Here is a 23,520-nt window from a genome sequence, read left to right as displayed (position 1 = left end):
AGACAATCTAAGAAGAGACAAGATATGAGTACTAAATTACCTGGGCAGAGCATGGGAGAAAGATATGGCTTTCATAAAATTGGGTTTAAAAAAATCAGCTCCATTAAAAAAAATTTTCTAAAGGCCAAATGTGGGAGAGCACAAAATAGAAAACCCCTGAGAATCACAGACATGGGTAATTTGCACACAAAGAAGAAAGAAATAACACTCTATTGCATAGAGACAAAACAATCAACAGAACCAAACTTATTGATGGCCTAGGTGTTGAAACAATCATATAGAAAATGTAAAATAACTAGAATTAGTATGTTAAAGGATCCAGTGGAAAAATTGGAAAACATGTATGAACAGATGAGCAATTTTGGTGGACAGATGGAAAATATGAGAAAGGATACTATGAAAATGCTAGAAATGAAAAGCATACTTAAGGAGAATAAGAATACCTTTGATGGGCTTACCAGTAGATTAAACACAGCTGAGGAGAAAATTAGTGAATGTAAAGATAGGTCAAAAGAAATTACCCAAACTGAAAGCAAAAGAGAAGAAAGAGTGACAAGTTTTTTGGTGTTTTTTTTTTTGTTTTGTTTTTTTCCAACAACAACAACAACAACAACAACAACAACAAACTGTTCATCCAAGACCTATGGGGCGATACCCATCAGTCCAACATAATGGCTGAAAACTTTTCAAAAATAATAAGACACCAAACCACAGATCCAAGAAACTCAGAGATAAATACCATCAACTCTGTTCCCCAAAGAAGCCTAGACACATAGTATTCAAATTTTTGAAAATCCACTTAAAGAGAAAATCTTGAAGGCAGTCAAAAAAAAAAAAAAAAAAAAAAAGAACCCAAAAACTTACATATAGAGTGATTATAGAGTGATGAAGATAAGAAAAATGCAAACTTTTCATCAGAAACTATCAAACCATACAACATCTTTAATAGGCCAAAGGGGTGGGGGAGAAGTCAAACAATAAACTTATATCCAGCAAAAATATCATGCAAGAATAAAGGAAAGATAAATATTTTTCAGACAAAAACTGAAAGGATTCATTACTAGCAGATCATTAACTTAAAAAGAAGTTCTGGGCGCTGGAGCAAGATGGCTGAATAGAAACAGCTCCAGTCTCCAACTCCCAGTGCGAGCGACACAGAAGACCGGTGATTTCTGCATTTTCAACTGAGGTACTGGGTTCATCTCACTGGGGAGTGCCGGACGATCGGTGCTGGTCAGCTGCTGCAGCCCGACCAGCGAGAGCTGAAGCAGGGCAAGGCATTGCCTCACCTGGGAAGTGCAAGGGGGAAGGGAATCCCTTTTCCTAGCCAGGGGAACTGAGACACACAACACCTGGAAAATCGGGTAACTCCCACCCCAATACTGCGCTTTAAGCAAACAGGCACACCAGGAGATCATATCCCACACCTGGCCAGGAGGGTCCCACACCCACGGAGCCTCCCTCATTGCTAGCACAGCAGTCTGTGATCTACCGGCAAGGCAGCAGCGAGGCTGGGGGAGGGGCGCCCGCCATTGCTGAGGCTTAAGTAGGTAAACAAAGCCGCTGGGAAGCTCGAACTGGGTGGAGCTCACAGCAGCTCAAGGAAACCTGCCTGTCTCTGTAGACTCCACCTCTGGGGACAGGGCACAGTAAACAATAACAAATGCAGCAGAAAACTCTGCAGACGCAAACGACTCTGTCTGACAGCTTTGAAGAGAGCAGTGGATCTCCCAACATGGAGGCTGAGATCTGAGAAGGGACAGACTCCCTGCTCAAGTGGGTCCCTGACCCCTGAGCAGCCTAACTGGGAGACATCCCCCACTAGGGGCAGTCTGACACCCCACACCTCACAGGGTGGAGTACACCCCTGAGAGGAAGCTTCCAAAGCAAGAATCAGAGAGGTACACTCGCTGTTCAGAAATATTCTATCTTCTGCAGCCTCTGCTGCTGATACCCAGGCAAACAGGGTCTAGAGTGGACCTCAAGCAATCTCCAACAGACCTACAGCTGAGGGTCCTGACTGTTAGAAGGAAAACTATCAAACAGGAAGGACACCTACACCAAAACCCCATCAGTACATCACCATCATCAAAGACCAGAGGCAGATAAAACCACAAAGATGGGGAAAAAGCAGGGCAGAAAAGCTGGAAATTCAAAAAATAAGAGCACATCTCCCCCGGCAAAGGAGCGCAGCTCATCGCCAGCAAGGGATCAAAGCTGGATGGAGAATGACTTTGACGAGATGAGAGAAGAAGGCTTCAGTCCATCAAATTTCTCAGAGCTAAAAGAGGAATTACGTACCCAGCGCAAAGAAACTAAAAATCTTGAAAAAAAAGTGGAAGAATTGATGGCTAGAGTAATTAATGCAGAGAAGGTCATAAACGAAATGAAAGAGATGAAAACCATGACACAAGAAATACGTGACAAATGCACAAGCTTCAGTAACCGACTCGATCAACTGGAAGAAAGAGTATCAGCGATTGAGGATCAAATGAATGAAATGAAGCGAGAAGAGAAACCAAAAGAAAAAAGAAGAAAAAGAAATGAACAAAGCCTGCAAGAAGTATGGGATTATGTAAAAAGACCAAATCTACGTCTGATTGGGGTGCCTGAAAGTGAGGGGGAAAATGGAACCAAGTTGGAAAACACTCTTCAGGATATCATCCAGGAGAACTTCCCCAACCTAGTAGGGCAGGCCAACATTCAAATCCAGGAAATACAGAGAACGCCACAAAGATACTCCTCGAGAAGAGCAACTCCAAGACACATAATTGCCAGATTCACCAAAGTTGAAATGAAGGAAAAAATCTTAAGGGCAGCCAGAGAGAAAGGTCGGGTTACCCACAAAGGGAAGCCCATCAGACTAACAGCAGATCTCTCGGCAGAAACTCTACAAGCCAGAAGAGAGTGGGGGCCAATATTCAACATTCTTAAAGAAAATAATTTTAAACCCAGAATTTCATATCCAGCCAAACTAAGTTTCATAAGTGAAGGAGAAATAAAATCCTTTACAGATAAGCAAATGCTTAGAGATTTTGTCACCACTAGGCCTGCCTTACAAGAGACCCTGAAGGAAGCACTAAACATGGAAAGGAACAACCGGTACCAGCCATTGCAAAAACATGCCAAAATGTAAAGACCATTGAGGCAAGGAAGAAACTGCATCAACTAACGAGCAAAATAACCAGTTAATATCATAATGGCAGGATCAAGTTAACACATAACAATCTTAACCTTAAATGTAAATGGACTAAATGCTCCAATTAAAAGACACAGACTGGGACGGGCGCGGTGGCTCAAGCCTGTAATCCCAGCACTTTGGGAGGCCGAGGCGGGCGGATCACGAGGTCAGGAGATCGAGACCATCCTGGCTGACACGGTGAAACCCAGTCTCTACTAAGAAATACAAAAAACTAGCCGGGCGAGGTGGCGGGCGCCTGTAGTCCCAGCTACTGGGGAGGCTGAGGCAGGAGAATGGCATGAACCCGGGAGGCGAAGCTTGCAGTGAGCTGAGATCCGGCCACTGCACTCCAGCCTGGGTGGCAGAGCGAGACTCCATCTCAAAAAAAAAAAAAAAAATTAAAAATTAAAAAAAATAAATAAATAAAAGACACAGACTGGCAAACTGGATAAAGAGTCAAGACCCATCAGTCTGCTGTATTCAGGAGACCCATCTCACACGCAGAGACATACATAGGCTCAAAATAAAGGGATGGAGGAAGATTTACCAAGCAAATGGAGAACAAAAAAAAGCAGGGGTTGCAATACTAGTCTCTGATAAAACAGACTTTCAACCATCAAAGATCAAAAGAGACAAAGAAGGCCATTACATAATGGTAAAGGGATCAATTCAACAGGAAGAGCTAACTATCCTAAATATATATGCACCCAATACAGGAGCACCCAGATTCATCAAGCAAGTCCTTAGAGACTTACAAAGAGACTTAGACTCCCATACAATAATAATGGGAGACTTCAACACTCCACTGTCAACATTAGACAGATCAACGAGACAGAAAGTTAACAAGGATATCCAGGAATTGAACCTATCTCTGCAGCAAGCAGACCTAATAGACATCTATAGAACTCTCCACCCCAAATCAACAGAATATACATTCTTCTCAGCACCACATCGTACTTACTCCAAAATTGACCATGTAATTGGAAGTAAAGCACTCCTCAGCAAATGTACAAGAACAGAAATTATAACAAACTGTCTCTCAGACCACAGTGCAATCAAACTAGAACTCAGGACTAAGAAACTCAATCAAAACCGCTCAACTACATGGAAACTGAACAACCTGCTCCTGAATGACTACTGGGTACATAACGAAATGAAGGCAGAAATAAAGATGTTCTTTGAAACCAATGAGAACAAAGATACAACATACCAGAATCTCTGGGACACATTTAAAGCAGTGTGTAGAGGGAAATTTATAGCACTAAATGCCCACAAGAGAAAGCAGGAAAGATCTAAAATTGACACTCTAACATTGCAATTAAAAGAACTAGAGAAGCAAGAGCAAACGCATTCGAAAGCTAGCAGAAGGCAAGAAATAACTAAGATCAGAGCAGAACTGAAGGAGATAGAAACACAAAAACTCTCCAAAAAATCAATGAATCCAGGAGTTGGTTTTTTGAAAAGATCAACAAAATTGACAGACCACTAGCAAGACTAATAAAGAAGAAAAGAGAGAAGAATCAAATCGATGCAATTAAAAATGATAAAGGGGATATCACCACCGACCCCACAGAAATACTAACTACCATCAGAGAATACTATAAACACCTCTATGCAAATAAACTGGAAAATCTAGAAGAAATGGATAATTTCCTGGACACTTACATTCTTCCAAGACTAAACCAGGAAGAAGTTGAATCTCTGAATAGACCAATAGCAGGCTCTGATATTGAGGCAATAATTAATAGCCTACCAACCAAAAAAAGTCCAGGACTAGATGGATTCACAGCTGAATTCTACCAGAGGTACAAGGAGGAGTTGGTACCATTCCTTCTGAAACTATTCCAATCAATAGAAAAAGAGGGAATCCTCCCTAACTCATTTTATGAGGCCAACATCATCCTGATACCAAAGCCTGGCAGAGACACAACAAAAAAAGAGAATTTTAGACCAATATCCCTGATGAACATCGATGCAAAAATCCTCAATAAAGTACTGGCAAACCGGATTCAGCAACACATCAAAAAGCTTATCCACCATGATCAAGGGGGCTTCATCCCTGGGATGCAAGGCTGGTTCAACATTCGCAAATCAATAAACATAATCCAGCATATAAACAGAACCAAAGACAAAAACCACATGATTATCTCAATAGATGCAGAAAAGGCTTTTGACAAAATTCAATAGCCCTTCATGCTAAAAACGCTCAATAAATTCGGTATTGATGGAACGTACCTCAAAATAATAAGAGCTATCTATGACAAACCCACAGCCAATATCATACTGAATGGGCAAAAACTGGAAAAATTCCCTTTGAAAACTGGCACAAGACAGGGATGCCCTCTCTCACCACTCCTATTCAACATAGTGTTGGAAGTTCTGGCTAGGACAATTAGGCAAGAGAAAGAAATCAAGGGTATTCAGTTAGGAAAAGAAGAAGTCAAATTGTCCCTGTTTGCAGATGACATGATTGTATATTTAGAAAACCCCATTGTCTCAGCCCAAAATCTCCTTAAGCTGATAAGCAACTTCAGCAAAGTCTCAGGATACAAAATTAATGTGCAAAAATCACAAGCATTCTTATACACCAGTAACAGACAAACAGAGAGCCAAATCAGGAATGAACTTCCATTCACAATTGCTTCAAAGAGAATAAAATACCTAGGAATCCAACTTACTAGGGATGTAAAGGACCTCTTCAAGGAGAACTACAAACCACTGCTCAGTGAAATAAAAGAGGACACAAACAAATGGAAGAACAGACCATGCTCATGGATAGGAAGAATCAATATCGTGAAAATGGCCATACTGCCCAAGGTAATTTATAGATTCAATGCCATCCCCATCAAGCTACCAACGAGTTTCTTCACAGAATTGGAAAAAACTGCTTTAAAGTTCATATGGAACCAAAAAAGAGCCCGCATCTCCAAAACAATCCTAAGTCAAAAGAACAAAGCTGGAGGCATCACGCTACCTGACTTCAAACTATACTACAAGGCTACAGTAACCAAAACAGCATGGTACTGGTACCAAAACAGAGATATAGACCAATGGAACAGAACAGAGTCCTCAGAAATAATACCACACATCTACAGCCATCTGATCTTTGACAAACCTGACAAAAACAAGAAATGGGGAAAGGATTCCCTATTTAATAAATGGTGCTGGGAAAATTGGCTAGCCGTAAGTAGAAAGCTGAAACTGGATCCTTTCCTTACTCCTTACATGAAAATTAATTCAAGATGGATTAGAGACTTAAATGTTAGACCTAATACCATAAAAATCCTAGAGGAAAACCTAGGTAGTACCATTCAGGACATAGGCATGGGCAAAGACTTCATGTCTAAAACACCAAAAGCAACAGCAGCAAAAGCCACAATTGACCAATGGGATCTAATTAAACTAAAGAGCTTCTGCACAGCAAAAGAAACTACCATCAGGGTCAACAGGCAACCTACAGAATGGGAGAACATTTTTGCAATCTACTCATCTCACAAAGGGCTAATATCCAGAACCTACAAAGAACTCAAACAAATTTACAAGAAAAAAACAAACAACCCCATCAAAAAGTGGGCAAAGGATATGAACAGACATTTCTCAAAAGAAGACATTCATACAGCCAACAGACACATGAAAAAATGCTCATCATCACTGGCCATCAGAGAAATGCAAATCAAAACCGCAATGAGATACCATCTCACACCAGTTAGAATGGCGATCATTAAAAAGTCAGGAAACGACAGGTGCTGGAGAGGATGTGGAGAAATAGGAACACTTTTACACTGTTGGTGGGATTGTAAACTAGTTCAACCATTATGGAAAACAGTATGGCGATTCCTCAAGGATCTCGAACTAGATGTACCATATGACCCAGCCATCCCATTACTGGGTATATACCCAAAGGATTATAAATCATGCTGCTATAAAGACACATGCACACGTATGTTTATTGCGGCACTATTCACAATAGCAAAGACTTGGAATCAACCCAAATGTCCATCAGTGACAGATTGGATTAAGAAAATGTGGCACATATACACCATGGAATACTATGCAGCCATAAAAAAGGATGAGTTTGTGTCCTTTGTAGGGACATGGATGCAGGTAGAAACCATCATTCTTAGCAAACTATCACAAGAACAGAAAACCAAACACTGCATGTTCTCACTCATAGGTGGGAACTGAACAATGAGATCACTTGGACTCAGGAAGGGGAACATCCCACACCGGGGCCTATCATCGGGAGGGGGGGAGGGGGGAGGGATTGCATTGGGAGTTATACCTGATGTAAATGACGAGTTGATGGGTGCAGCACACCAACAAGGCACAAGTATACATATGTAACAAACCTGCACGTTATGCACATGTACCCTACAACTTAAAGTATAATAATAATAAATAAATTAAAAAAAAAAGAAGTTCTACAGAAAGTAGGAATACAATAGCAGATTAGAAATGTGTGTCTACACAAAAAAGATACATAGAAAGGCTTAAACTAAAGACAATGTAATATTCACAGTTTTCTATTTTAAAAATCACTCTAAAAGGTAGAGAACAGTTGAAAGCAAATATAGTAGCAATGCATTGTATGTTTGTAATACATGTAAATGTAACATATGACAATAAAAGTACAAAAAATAGGAGAAAGGAATTGAGAATATGTTTCTGTAAGCTTCTTGTACTACATACGAAGTGATATAATGTATCTGAAGGCAGACTGATGATCCAAAGGTATATAGATAAATTAAATTGCTTAATTAGAGATGTGTATTGTAAACCGTAGGCTAACCACTAAAACAAGAGGATTTTTAGAAGATGAATAAATCATAAGCTAAGGAAGATAAATTGAATTATACAAAATAATTCTTAAAAAGACAAAGATGGAGTAAAATGACAAGGAACAGATGGAATAAATAGAAAACAAGTAGCAGATTGTTACACTCTAATTCAATCATATATATAATTAAATGTAAACCATGTAACCTCACCATTAACAGAAACATTATCTTAATATGATATAATAAGAAAAGTATATTAAAGTTGTGGTATTCTTGCCCAAAATGCATGCCCACAATCTAATCATAAGAAAACATCAGGTAAACTCAAATTACGGAACAGTCTACAAAATAACTAACCATCACTCTCCAAAAGTGTCAAGGTTATGAGAGCCAAGGAAGAACTTAGGAACTGTCAAAGATTGGAAGAGACTAAGCAGACATTGCAACTAAATGCAGTGTGAAATCCTGGACTGGATTCTGGAACAGAAAAGGAATATTAGTGAAAAATAAAATTGGTGAAATCTGAATAAAATCTGTAGTTGAGTTCATCTCTTGGTTTTGATCATTGTACTATCAACTGTGCAAGATGTTAACATGAGAGGAATCTAGGTGAAAGATATATGGGAACTTTCTGTACTATTTTTGCAATTGTTCTGTAAATATAAAAGTGTTTCAAAATGAAAATGTTTAAAAAGAAGATTGTCAGATTAGATTTAAAAAGTAGATGTGACTATATTAAAAGCTCACTTTAATAGAAAGACATGGATAAGTGAAAAGGATAGAAAATATATACCATGCAGACATTTATTAAACAAAAGCTGGAGTATCTATGATAATATCTGACAAAATAGACTCCAGAACAAAGAATATTACTGAAAATAAAGAAACATTACATAATGATAAAGATGTTAATTCAACATTCCTAAATGTGTATGTCCCTAACAATAGCTTCAAAATACTGAAATAAAAACAGACCAAACTGAAGGGAAAAATAGATAAATCCACAACACAGCTAGAGAGAAGTTTCAAAACTCCTCTCTCTCTCAACAACAGAACAAATAGAAAGAAAATGAGTAAAAATGTATTAGACCTGAGCAACATTATCAAACAACTTCACCTGATTGAATTTATGAAATCTTCCAAACAACAACATAATACACATTCTTCACCAGCATACATGGAAGGCCGGCATGGTGGCTCACACCTGGTAATCCCAGCACTTTGGGAGTCTGAGGCAGGTGAATCACTTGAGGCCAGGAGTTCAAGACCACTCTGGCCAACATACCAAAACCCCATCTCTACTAAAAATACAAAAAAAAAAAAAAAAAAAAAAAGCCAGGAGTGATGGTGCACACCTGTTGTCCCAGCTACTTGAGAGGCTGAGGCAGGAGAATTGGTAGAGGTTGCAGTGAGCTGAGATTGTGCCACTGCACTTCCGCCTAGGCAACAGAGGGAGACTCTGTCTCAAACAAAACAAAACAAAACGCAAAAAAGCAAACACACATGGAACATACATAAAACAAACTTCCAACTATTTTAAAGTTATTGAAATTATAGAAAGAATGATCTGAGGTCACTTTGGAATTGTACTAGAAATAGACAACAGAAAAAATATCTGAACAATCCTCAAATATCTGAAAATAATGTACCACATTTCCAATTAACTTGTAAGTCAAATGGAAGTCACATGAGAATTACACAATATTTTGAATGCAATGAAAATTAAAACAAAGCAAATCAAATTTGTGGAAGGCAGCAAAAGTAGCACTTGGAAATTATAGAATTAAATGATTATAATAGAAAATAAAGTCTCAAATAAATGATCTAAGATTTCATGTTGATAAACTAAAAAGTAAGAGAGAAAATTAAACCCAAAGGGAACAGAAGGAGGAAAATAAAATCAAAGTAGAAATCAATGAAATTTAAAACACAAGACAAAATAGAAAATAAATGAAATTAATGGTGGAGTTTTTTGACAAGATCACTAATCTCGATAAATTTCTATCCAACCTGACCAAGAAAGAAAGAGAGAAAACACAAACTACCAGTATCTGGAATAAGAGACATCGTTACTGAATCTACAGGTATTAAAAGAATCATGGCTGTATGTCAATAAGTGTAACAACTTAGATGACACAGGCAAAGTCCTTATAGAACATAAACTATCAAAGTTCACTAAAAAAAAAGATGATGTAGATAGTTTTATATCTATTAAAGAAGTTGAATTCATAGTTTAAAATTTTTAAACCAAAAACTCTTTAGCCAAATGGCTTCTTACAGTGAATTCTACCAAACGTTAAAGAAAAAATAATGCCAATTCTACACAAACTTCTCCAGAATATAGAAGAGAATATTGCCCAATTCATTTGATGAATTTAGCATTACTCTGATATCAAAATCAGAAAAAAACTACAAGAAAAGACCAATATCCATTGTGAACATGGATGCAAAATCCTTAACAAAATAGTAGTGAATCAAACTCAACAATATATAAAAAGGATAATGCATCCTAAAAATGCACAGTTGATTCAATGTTCAAAGTGAATCAATGTAATTCACCATAACAGCAGATTAAGGAAGAAAATCCATGTGATCATCTCAATAGGTGCAGAAGAAGCCTCTTACAAAATTCAATATCCATAGACTACTTAAAAATTAAAATAAAACCCACTTAGCAAACTAGGAATAGAAGGGAATTTCCTTATCTGATGAAGTATACCTACCAAAAAAACCCCCATAGATTACATTATATTTAATGGAAAAAGACTTAACGTCCCCTTAATATTAGCAGCAAGGCAAGAATGTCCACTCTCACACTCTCCACTCCTATTCAACATCATAATGAAGGTACAGCTGGTACAATAAGTCAAGAAAGAGAAATAAAAGTTCTACGGCTTGGAAAGGAAGAAATAACACTTTATTCTCAGATGATTTGGACTGTACAGAAAATTTGAAAGTATTTTAAAAACTACTAGAACTAATAAGTGAGTTTAGCAAGGTTTCAGGATATGTGATCAATACACAAAAATCAATTGCATTTGTACACACTAGCAATGAATAACTAAATTTTTTAATTAAAGAAAAATTTTCTTTTTATAGACAGGGTCTTGCTATGTTGTCTAGGCTAGTCTCAAACTCCTGGCCTCAAGTGATCCTTCCACCTTGGCCTCTCTAAATGCTGGGATTACTGGCATGAGCCACTGTGCCTGACCTTCAAAAAATTTTTTATGCCATTTAAAATAGCACCAAAATTTTTAAAAGTATTTAAGTATACAGCTCACAAAACCTATGCAGGATTTGTATGCTGAAAACTACAAAACACTGATAAAGAAACCAAAGAAGGTCTAATAAATGGAGAAATATGCCATATTTGCAGACTCAATATTGTTAAAATGTCAATTTTCCCTAAACTGATCTCTATATTAAATGCAACTCCAATCAAAATTTCACCATAGTTTATTGTAGATGCAAACAAAATGATTCTAAAATGTATCTGGAAAGGCAATCTATAACAGTAAAAACAATTATGAAAAAGAACAAAGGTAGAAGACTTACATTACCTGATTTCAAGACTTATTATAAGGCTCTTATAATTGAGATAATGCAGTGTTTAGAAACTGTAGACATATAGATCAGTGGAACAGAATAAAGAGTTCAGAAACAAACCCACACGTATGCGGTGAGTTGAGTATAAACAAAGGTGAAGAGAAAACTCGGTGAAGAAAGAACAGTCTTAACAAATGGTCTGAAACATTTGGATATCCATATGTTAAAACAAAACAAAAAACAACTAATCTTAATCCATAACTTACACCCTATACAAAAAGTAACTCAAAAGGGATAATAGACTTAAATGTAAGACATATAATTATATGTCCAGAAGAAAACAGGAAAAAATCTTCGTGACAGTTCTTGTATGTAACATCAAAAGTATGATTCATAAAAGAAAAAAATGACAAATTAGACTTCGGCAAAACTGGGAAGTGTTCTTAAAAAGATAATGGTAAGAAAATATAAAGATAAGCCACAAACTAGGAGAAAGTACAGTCATGTATTGCTTAACAATAGGGCTACATACTGATAAATGTGTCAGGCAATTTCATCACTGTACACAAACCTAGATAATGGCTATATGGGGTGACTGATTGCTTCCAGACTATTAACACATATAGCATGTTACTGTACTGAATACTGTAGACTATTTTAACACAATGATAAATATTTGTTTAACTAAACATATCTAAACATAGTCCAAATAGAGTATTATAATATTATGGGATTATCATCATATATGTGGTCCATCATTGACCAAAACATCGTTATGTGCTACATAACTATATTTGCAAATCATATATCACAAATCCAGTTTTGGCTATTGTGAATGAAGTTGCTATGAACATTTGATTACAGATATTGGTGTGAGCATTACTTTCATTTCTTTGAACACTGCTTGAATGGGTAGGTCATAGTCAATTTGGGAAAATGACTATCTTAACAATATTGAGCAATTTAATATATTTAGTTAAGTCTTCTTTAATATGTCTTAGCAATGTTTTGTAATATTTAGAATAGAGGTCTTACATGTCTTTCACCATAAAGTTTTGATTTAAAAAATTACATATGACCATAAAATATGGCTTTTATATTTACTGGGGGTAGATTCCAGATCAAATAAAGAAATAGAGCTTCACTCATCCATTTTACCAATAAATATTCAAATAACCACTAAAAGAAAGGCAATAATAATTGTTACTTATCCAATAGGCAGATCAAACTATTAGCTTCGTGAAGGTAAGAGTATCTCATTGAGTACCTCCTCAAACAAAACAATTACCAACCAAGAATTTTCTATCCAGTGAAACTAAGCATCATATATGAAGGAAAGATACAGTTGTTTTCAGACAAACAAATGCTGAGAGAATTTGCCATTACCAAGCCATCACTATAAGAACTGCTAAAAGGAGCTCTAAATCTTGAAACAAATCCTGGAAACACATCAAAACAGAACTTCTTTAAAGCATACATCACACAAGACCTATAAAACAAAAATACAAGTTAAAAAGCAACAACAACAACAACAACAAAGAAAACCAAAGTACACAGGCAACAAATACACAATGAATGCAACAGTGCCTCACATTTCAACACTAGCAATAAATGTAAATGGCCTAAATGCTCCACTTAAAAGACACAGAACTGCAGAATAGATAAGAATTCACCAACCAACTATCTGCTGCCTTCAAGAGACTCACCTAACACATAAGGACTCACATAAACTTAAAGTTAAGGGGTGGAAAAAGGCATTTCATGCAAATGGACACCAAAAGTGATCAGGGATAGCTATTCTTATATCAGACAAAACAAGTTTTAAAACAACAGCAGTTAAAAGAGACAAAGAGGGACATTATATAACGGTAAAAGGTCTTGTTCAACATGAAAATATCACAATCCTAAACATATATGCACCTCAGACTGGAACTCCCAAACTTACAAAACAATTACTAATAGACCTAAGAAATGAGATAGACAGCAATGCAATAATAGTGGGGGACTCCAATACTCCACTGACAGCACTAGACAGATCATCAAGACAGAAAGTCAACAAAGAAACAATGGATTTAAACTATACCTTGGAACAAATGGACTTAACAGATATATACAGAACATTTCATCCAACAACCTCAGAATATACATTCTATTTAATAGCACATGGAACTTTCTCCTAGATAGACCATATGATAGGCCATAAAATGAGCTTCAATAAATTTAAGAAAACTGAAATTATATCAACCACTCTCTCAGACCACAGTGGAATAAATCTGGAAATTAACTCCAAAAGGAATCTTCAAAACCATGCAAATACATGGAAATTAAATAACTTGCTCCTAACTGAGCACTGAGTCAAAAACAAAATCAAGATGGAAGTTTAAAAGTTCTTCGAACTGAACAATGATAATGATACAACCTATCAAAACCTCTGGGATACACCAAAGGCAGTACTAATAGGAAAGTTCATAGCCCCAAATGCCTACATCAAAAAGACTGAAGGAGCACAAACTGACATTCTAAGGCCATACTTCAAAAAACTAGAGAAATAAGAACAAACCAAACCCAAACCCAGCAGAAGAAAGGAAATAACCAAGATCAGAGCAGAACTAAAAGAAATTGAAACAAACAAAAAATACAAAAGATAAATGGAACAAAAAGCTGATTATTTGAAAAGATAGATAGAATTGATAGACCATTAGCAAGATTAACCAAGAAAAGAAGAGAGAAAATCCAAATAACATCACTAAAAAATGAAACAGGAGATATTACAACTGACACCACTGAAATACAAAAGATCACTCAAGGCTACTATGCACATAAACTAGGAAACCTAGAAGAGATGGATAAATTCCTGGAAAAATACAACCCTCCTAGCTTAAATCAGGAAGAATTAGATACCTTGATAACCAATAACAAGCAGCGAGATTTAAACAGTAATTTTAAAATTACCAACAAAAAAAGCTCAGGACCAGACGGATTCACAGCAGAATTCTACCAGACATTCAAAGAACTAGTGCCAATCCTTTTGACACTATTCCACAAGGTAGAGAAAGAAGGAACCCTCCCTAATTCATTCTATGAAGCCAGCATCACCTAATACCAAAGCCAGGAAAGGACATAACTTAAAAAGAAAACTGCAGGCTGATATCCTTGATGAACATAGATGCTAAAATCCTTAACAAAATACTAGCTAATTGAATCCAACAACATATAGAAAAGATAATCCACCATGATCAAATGGGTTTCATACCAGGGATGCAGGGCTGGTTTAACACATGCACATCAATAAATGTGATGCACTACATAAACAGAATTTAAAACAAAAATCACATAGTCATACCAATAGATGCAGAAAAAGCATTCGACAAAAATCCAGCATCCCTTTTTGATTAAAACTCTCAGCAAAATTGGCATAGAAGGGACATGCCTTAATGTAATAAAAGCCATCTATGACAAACCCACAGCCAGCATAAAACTGAATGGGGAAAAGTTGAAAGCATTCCCTCTGAGAACTGGAACAAGACAAGGATGCCCACTCTTATCACTCTTCTTCAACACAGTACTGGAAGTCCTAGGCAGAGCAATCAGATCGGAGAAAGAAATAAAGGGCATCCAAATCAGTAAAGAGGAAGTCAAACTGTCACTATTTGCCGATGATATGATCATTTACCTTGAAAACACTAAGGACTCCTCCAGGAAGCTCCTAGAACTGATAAAAGAATTCAGCAAAGTTTCCGATACAAGATTAATGTACACAAATCAGTAGCTCTTCTATACACCAACAGCGACCAAGCAGAGAATCAAATCAACAACTCAACCCCTTTTACAAAAGCTACAAAAAATAATAATAAAATACTTAGGAATATACCTAACTAAGGAGTCAAAAGACCTCACCAAGGAAAACTACAAAACACTGCTGAAAGAAATCATAGAAGACACAAACAAAGGGAAACACATCTCATGCTCATGGATGGGTAGAATAAATATTGTGAAAATGACTATACTGTCAAAAGCAATCTACAAATTCAATGCAATCCCCATCAAAATACCACCATCATTCTTCACAGAATTGAAAAAAACAACTCTAAAATTCACATGGAGTCAAAAAAAGTCTGCATAGCCAAAGCAAGATAAGCAAAAAGAATAAATCTGGAGACATCATACTACCTGATTTCAAACTAAACTATAAGGCCATAGTCACCAAAACAGCATGGTACTGGTATAAAAACAGGCATGTAGACCCATGGAACAGAATAGAGAACCTAGAAATAAACCAAATACTTACAGCCGACTGATCTTCGACAAAGCAAACAAAAACATAAAGTGGGGAAAGGACACCCTTTTCTACAAATGGTGCTGGGATAATTGGCTAACCACATGTAGGAGAATGAAATTGGATCCTCATCTCTTACCTTACGTAAAAATCAACTCAAGATGGATTAAAGACTTAAGCCTAAGACCTGAAACTATAAAAATTCTAGAAGATAACATTGTAAAACCCCTTCTAGACATTGGCTTAGGCAAAGATTTCATGATCAAGAACCCAAAAGCAAATGCCATAAAAGCAAAGATAAATAGCTGGGACCTAATTAAACTAAAGAGCTTTTGCACAGCAAAAGGAACAATCAGCAGAGTGAACAGACAACCCACGGAGTGGGAGAAAATCTTTGTAATCTATACATCTGACAAAAGACTAATATCCAGAATCTACAATGAACTCAAACAAATCAGTAAGAAAAAAACAAGCAATCCCATCAAAAAGTGGGCTAAGGATATGAATAGAGAATTCTCAAAAGAAGATATACAAATGGCTAACAAATATGTGAGAAAATGCTCAACATCACTGATAAGGGGAATGCAAATCAAAACCACAATGCAATACCATCTTACTCCTGCAAGAATGGCCATAATCAAAAAATTTAAAAAACAGTAGATGTTGGTGTAGATGCAGTGAACAGGGGATACTTCTACACTGCTGGTGGGAATGTGAACTAGTACAGCCACTATGGAAAACAGTGTAGAGATTCCTTAAAGAACTAAAAGTACAACTTCCATTTGATCCAGCAATCCCATTACTGGGTGTCTACCCAGAGGAAAAGAAGTCATTATTTGAAAAAGATACTTGCACACGCATGTTTATAGCCACACAATTCACAATTGCAAAATTGTGGAAACAATTCAAATGCCCATCAATAAAGTAGTGGATAAAGAAACTGAGATATATATATCTAATTCTGTGACATATATCTACATATACATATATATATGTCACAGAATATATATAAAAGAGAATATATATGTATATATATCACAGAATTAGGGAAAACAATTCTAAATTTCTGAAATTCATATGGAACCAAAAAAGAGCCTGCATAGCCAAAGCAAGACTAAGCAAAAATCACATGGTCATCTCAATAGATACAGAAAAAGCATATATATATATGATGGAATACTACCAGCCATTAAAAGGAATGAATTAACAGCATTTGCAGTGACCTGAATGAGATTGGAGACTATTATTCTAAGTGAAGTATCTCAGAAGTGGAAAACCAAACATCGTATGTTCTCATTGATATGTCGGAGCTAAGCTAGGAGTACACAAAGGCGTAAGAACGATACAATGGACTTTGGGGACTTGGGGGGAAGAGTGGGAGGGAGTGAGAGATAAAAGACTACAAATAGGGTGCAGTGTAGGCTGCTCGGGTGATGGGTGCACCAAAATCTCACAAATCACCACTAAAGAACTTACTCATGTAACCAAATACCACCTGTACTACCCCAAAAACTTACGGGGGAAAAAAAGACTCATTCTGGCCAAATGTGTTGGCTCATACCTGTAATCCCAGCACTTTGGGAGGCTGAGGCAGGTGGATCACTTAAGGTCAGGAGTTCAAGAACAGCCTGGCCAATGTGGTGAAACCTCTTCTGTACTAAAAATATAAAAATTAGCTGGGCATGGTGGCATGTACCCGTAGTCCCAGCTACTCAGGTGGCAAAGGCACAAGAATCGCTTGAACCTGGTGGCAGAGGTTACAGTGAGCTGACATCATGACACTACGCTCCAGCCTGGGTGACAGAGTGAGACTGTCTCAAAAAAATGGACTCACTGTATCTCTTAGCTAAATTTTACTTGTCCTTCAAGACTCAGCTCAAGTGGCACCTTGTCTAAGAAATTGTCTTTGATGATAAGCTGTTGCCCAGTCAGAGCTGGTGCCTTACAATGTCTCTCATGGAACCCTACCCTGTGTTTACCTTTATCTTAACGTGTGATTACTTAAGTTGTGAGTAACAGAACGCTGAAGCATAGTGACTTCAATGCACACAATTTACTCACTCATGTAAAAAACTGTCTGGAAGGAAACAGACTGAAGCTGGCGTGGCAGTTCCACAAGGTCATTAGGGACCCATCCTCTTACTTCTTCAACATCTTTGCTGCATGATTTTCATCCTCAAGGTCACCTTATGATTCAAAATGTCAGCTGGAAATGCTGCACTCTGGTCCACATTTCAGACACCAGAAGGGGAAAAAGGTAACAAAGGTGGCCTTCTTTTCTTTCTTTTTTTTTTTTTTTTTTTTTTTTGAGGGGTGGCCTTCATTTTAAGCAGCCTTCCCTGATGTCCTTCAGAGCACTTCCACTCACATCTTATTGGCCAGGAGCTAATCAGGGGCCCACACCTTGGTAAAGAAGGCTAGGAGATGTCATTTTTATACTGGGTAGCAACATTCCCAGCTAAATGCCATGCTTCTGTTACTATGGAAGGAGAAAATGGAGACAGACTAGCAACCAGCAGTTCCTGTTGACTTGCCCTTAATATGCCATACCATACTTGCCTGGTTGTCTGTCTTTGCTAAAAGAATGTGTGCTCCAAGTACCTAGTGCAGTACCCAGCACACAGTAGGGAGTCCAAAAACTTTTTAAATTTGCATGGAAGTTTATCATACATACATGAGTGCACTCATCTTAACTATATCTTGATAAATTTCCACATATGACAACACATATATAACCGCCACCCAGATCAAGCTGTAGACAATTTCCAGAAGTTTCCTTCATGTCCCTTCCCAGTCAACTCTCTTATCAATAGCACACTATTCTGACCTCTCTCATCCCAAGTACTTTTGTCTGTTCATGAACTCCACATGAAGAAAAGTATATGGCACTTGGCACTTTATCCAAACCAATGAATGATTTCTGGAAAAAGCCATTATCCATTCCAGATGTTCTGGGTTAGTCTTCACTTCAAATAAGTTGTTGTTATAAAAACTTACTTTCATGATATTGGGTTTCTAATGGATGTAGAAACCCAATCTGCCAACAGACATTATAGAGTCTGATTCTCTTTGGTCTGCAATACTTCCATAATAAAATTTTCTCATCTGTCCTCCTTTTTAAAAGAAATATGAGGCTGGGTGTGGTTGCTCATGACTGTAATCCCAACACATTGCCAAGGCAGGAGGATCCCTTGAACTCAGTAGTTCAAGACCAGCCTGGGCAACATAACACAGCGAGACTCTCTGTATAAAAAATTAAAAATAGCCAGGCATGGTGGTGCACACCTGTAATCCCAGCTCCTCGGGAGGCTGAGGTGGAAGGATTGTTTGAGCCCAGGAGGTACAGGCTGCAGTGAGCTGTGATCATATCACTGCACTCCAGGCTGGGTGACAGAGTGAGACCCTGTCTCAACAAATAAATAAGTAAACAAATAAATAATAAATAAATAAAAGAAATATGCCTTGAAATATCAGCTCCACCAAGAAGCCTTCTGCTGTAGTTCTAGGTTTGTCAGGGCACTCAATGTGTATTTGATGGGGATGGTGAGGACAGTGGGCCATAAACAAAGGCTGGCTGCGGAGCTGAGCAGACTCCAGGCTGGCCATCTGGAACACCTGCAGCTGGCCCAGTGTGGGGCCGTGCGCCAGTCCAAACGGCCCAGCTGGAGAATTCTCTGCCTCTGCCACCGCCGCCATTGGCAAGAAAGCATCACCGTCCTCGCTGGCTGTCAGCACTTTCTCTATTGGTCAGAAACCGAAAAGTGGGCCCCAGATTTGTTAATCAGGCTCAGCAGGAAGTGGGAAAAGCTTGGCAGAAATGAAAGCAGCAGACAAAAGGCTGTCGGAGCTGGGTCTGATGGGAAGACAGCGCTGCTTTGTAGCAGAAGCAGAGCATCTCCCTGACGTATGAAAATGACCCCATTCTTCCAGGAGACCTCCTCAGAAAGTTTGACTTGTTGCAAGTCAGGCTTTGGCTACAACCAGGAAGTTGATGGGGACGACACTGGCAAGGGAGGAGATGGTGTTGGGAAGGGAAGAGGGAGTTCACCAGGATGAGGAAGCAATGGCTCCATTCATGGGGGAGAAATGTGGACATGTGGGAATGATGGGTGCTGTCTTCCCTCTTCCCTTCAGGACCACGTGCATCAGCATGCCCCGATAGGTCCCCAGAGAACAGAGCTCAAGCCTCGTCGTCCAACACCAGCGGTGCCAGATGGTCATTACGGGGCAGCTCAACCTATGACCCACAGTGGAGTGGTCAGTACTGGGCTGGATCTTCTGTTCCAGGTACTTGTCCTCATCTAGTCCTGAGACCTCTTCCCATCCTTCTTTCCTCCTTTTACACACATTAGCACCACAGGACCACCATTCAATTCAGCCTTGTAGGGTCAGGGTGGGATGACTCCCTGAAGCCATTGCCCCTCAAAGGACCTGGCTGGGTTGTCTTCTGGGGGCCATGCTACTCACCTGGCACCTTCTCCTTTGAACTCTTAAGCACAACAGCCTGGTTAATCCACACTGGAGGAATAGCGTGCAATACCCCAAAGGGGACCCAGAGGGTCACAGCACAGGGATATAGTTGGGGATAATGGGTACTTTCCTTGTCTCAGAGGGGATTAGTGCTCCTGAGGTCAACCAGGATGATTCTCTGCCCTTTTCTCACTGAAAAAGAGAAAAAGGGATATTGAATCTCCATAAGGGCATCTGAATACACCATAGTAAGGATGCTGGGGGGAAAGGCTCCTTTGCCCTTTGTCCTTTGCCCTGCTCCAATGTGTCTGGTGTCTCAAGACCCCTCAAGCCCTGTGATGGGCTGAAATGCATCCTCCCAAATTCATATGTTGAAGTTCTAACCCCCAGCACCTCTCAATGTGACTGTATTTGGAGAAAGGACCTCTAAAGAGGTAATTTGGTTAAAATCAGGTCCTATGGGAAGGCCCTTCTCCAGAAGGACTGGTGTCCATGTAAACAAAGTTTGAAGAGACGCTAGGGATGCACATATGCAGAGAAAGGCCATGTGAGGATGCAGTGAGAAGGCAGCCATTTGCAAGCCAAGGAGGGAGGCCTCAGAAGGAACCGGTCCTGCGGACTTGCAGCCTCCCGAACAGTGGGAAAATAAATTTCTGTTGTCTAAGCCACCCAGTCATGATAGTTTGTTATGGCAGCGCTAGCAAACTAATACAAACCCTATTTCCTCTATGAAACCTTTTTTTATATCCTAATGAATTTGGTTACTATTATGACAGATCTTTAATGTTTTCTAAAAAAAACAAAAACAAAAAAACACAAATCCTTATAGCAGCAGTCCCTGAAAACCCACACAGAAAATTCTGTCCCAAACTATCCCATTCAAATAGCAGTTCCTGATAAGAAATCATTCCCAACTGTGAGGAATCAGATCTAGGAGGAAGGACAAGAATGCTTTGACAAAACTCCCTATCCAAGTTTGATTTACCACCTCCAAGTTGAAAGTCACAGCTACACAGTTTAACATAAACAGTTAAGCACTTGTGACATACTTCTTTATCTTCTGGTTTATTTATTTGGTTCTATCTGTTCAATTTGTCTCCCTGCTTCAACCTGGATTCCCAGAAAGCAGAACCTGCAAGAAGAGTTTGGGTTTGAGAATCTTATTGGAGAAAGTGATCCCTTACAGGGAGTGAAAGTGAAAGACGGGAGAAAAGCTGAGCTAGAGGGAGAGCCAATACAAGGATGTAGGGTGGACGTGGTCCTTTTTATAGGTGATTGCTTGCCTGTCCCCACAGGTCCATTTGGGAACTCATATGAAACACATTCAGGATCTTCCCCTGGAGAAAAAGGAGGAAACCACTTATTTACTGGCTGCTAGCCACCATTGGTCAGTTTTGCTCTGTGGGGTGGGTATTTACTTGTCTGCACTTCCTGACTGTGTATGCAGGGGCACTGAGTGTGTTCCCATGAATCCCACGTGGCAGTGCCAGAACAACCTCTGGACAGGAAGTGAGCAGTACAAGCGGGGCTGTCTTCAGGGAATACAAGGCCTTGGGCAAATATTATTTATATATAAACAATCTGATTTTAAAATATATTACAAATTTCAGCTGGGTGGGGTGGCTCATGCCTGTAATCCCAGCACTTTGGGAGGCCAAGGCGGGCAGATCACCTGAGGTCAGGAGTTCGAGACCAGCCTGGCCAACATGGTGAAACCTTGTCTATACTAAAAATACAAAAATTAACCAGGCATGGCGGCGGATGCCTGTAATCCCAGTTACTCGGGAGGCTGAGGCAAGAGGATCATTTGAACCCAGGAGGTGGAGGTTGCAGTGAGCTGAGATGGCACCATTGCACTCCAGCCAAGGCAACAAGAGTAAGACTCCATCTCAAAACAAACAAACACACAAACAAATATATATATATATATAAAACAAATTTCATAGGCCTACATGAGATAGAGTGATTTGTCAATGAAGTTTTAGAGTCATGGGTAGGCAATAGGTGCTGACTTTGTTGTCCTATCAATACACATGAAGAGTTTTTGTAGTGTCCAGGCACCATCTCTTCCTATTAAGGACCATGAAGTATTCCCTTCCTGCTCATTACTATTAAATGCACAATTCCTGACTAATCAGGTCTTCCACTGACAAAAAGGTAGCAATGAGTGTCATTACTCACAATGCTGTGGTTCTTTAGAACCTGTTTGTATTGAAATAATATGGATCTTGCCTCTGCAGGTCCCTAATACCATATGTTTAATGCTGTTTACATCATGACCCATAATGCTGCATCATCTTTTAAGCCACTCGTGGATAGGATACTGGTTTCCAATTATTCTCTCAAATAATGTGCTTCACTGATGATGACTATAGATGCAAGTCTTACTCAGAGTATACAGGAGAATGTGAATGAGAATTCTTTTCTGAACATACATGGTAAAATTTTCCTTCTGAATTTTGTAATGCAAATATTGAACAGCATGTCTTCCAACCATGTCTTCCCTTCAACATGTCTTCCCTTTGGCCATAATCACTGCATCCTAGAATGTGATCTATTTCAATGCTGATTTCACTCCAGCGTTCCACACACCACCATCAAAATGGAGGACAGGTGAAAGGCCTGTGGGGAGAGCTAGAAGAGCAGAACAGCTTTCACAAGGAACACCTGTCCTTCACTCAGCAGGGCTGCAGACTGACCAGGTGAGCATGATGTCACCACGTCAATCAGAAGGGCCCACTGGCTAGGGGGAACCAGAGTTCTAAAAGTCTCTGGAGGAGACAGAAAGGGCCATTCCTAGATAATTGCCTTCTTGGAACCAGCCACAATCGGGCCCCATACGCTCAAGTCCTGGAGCTCCTTGGGATATCTGATTGACTTCTTGTACGGTGCATGAACCTGTGTGTGTGTGTGCGTGTGCATATCATGGGAGAAATTGAAACCTAGGTCCATGCAGGTCTCAGTCCAGGTTCAATAGTACTTAGAAAATTTCAAGGAAGGAGTTGGGAGGGGTAGGCAGGTCCTGAGGCTCAGGTTGATGCCTGGGTCCTGCTTGCCTGAATCTAAGGGTGGTACAAGGTATAGGGCATGAGTTGGAGGTGGCACACTGTTAGGTTGGTCTCATAGGAAGCTGGTTGAGGCCCTTTAGAACAGCTCACTATAGCAATGGCTAAAATAAGAGACAGCGAGGCATAGAGGACCTACAGTGATGCATAAGAAGGTCTGACAAACTCCCCTATATGATTTTAAACTCCTTAAGGACTTCCATT

Source organism: Macaca fascicularis, chromosome 18, assembly GCF_037993035.2.
Source record: "Macaca fascicularis isolate 582-1 chromosome 18, T2T-MFA8v1.1".
NCBI lineage: Eukaryota > Metazoa > Chordata > Mammalia > Primates > Cercopithecidae > Macaca > Macaca fascicularis.
Note: the sequence above shows the minus strand (reverse complement) of the source record.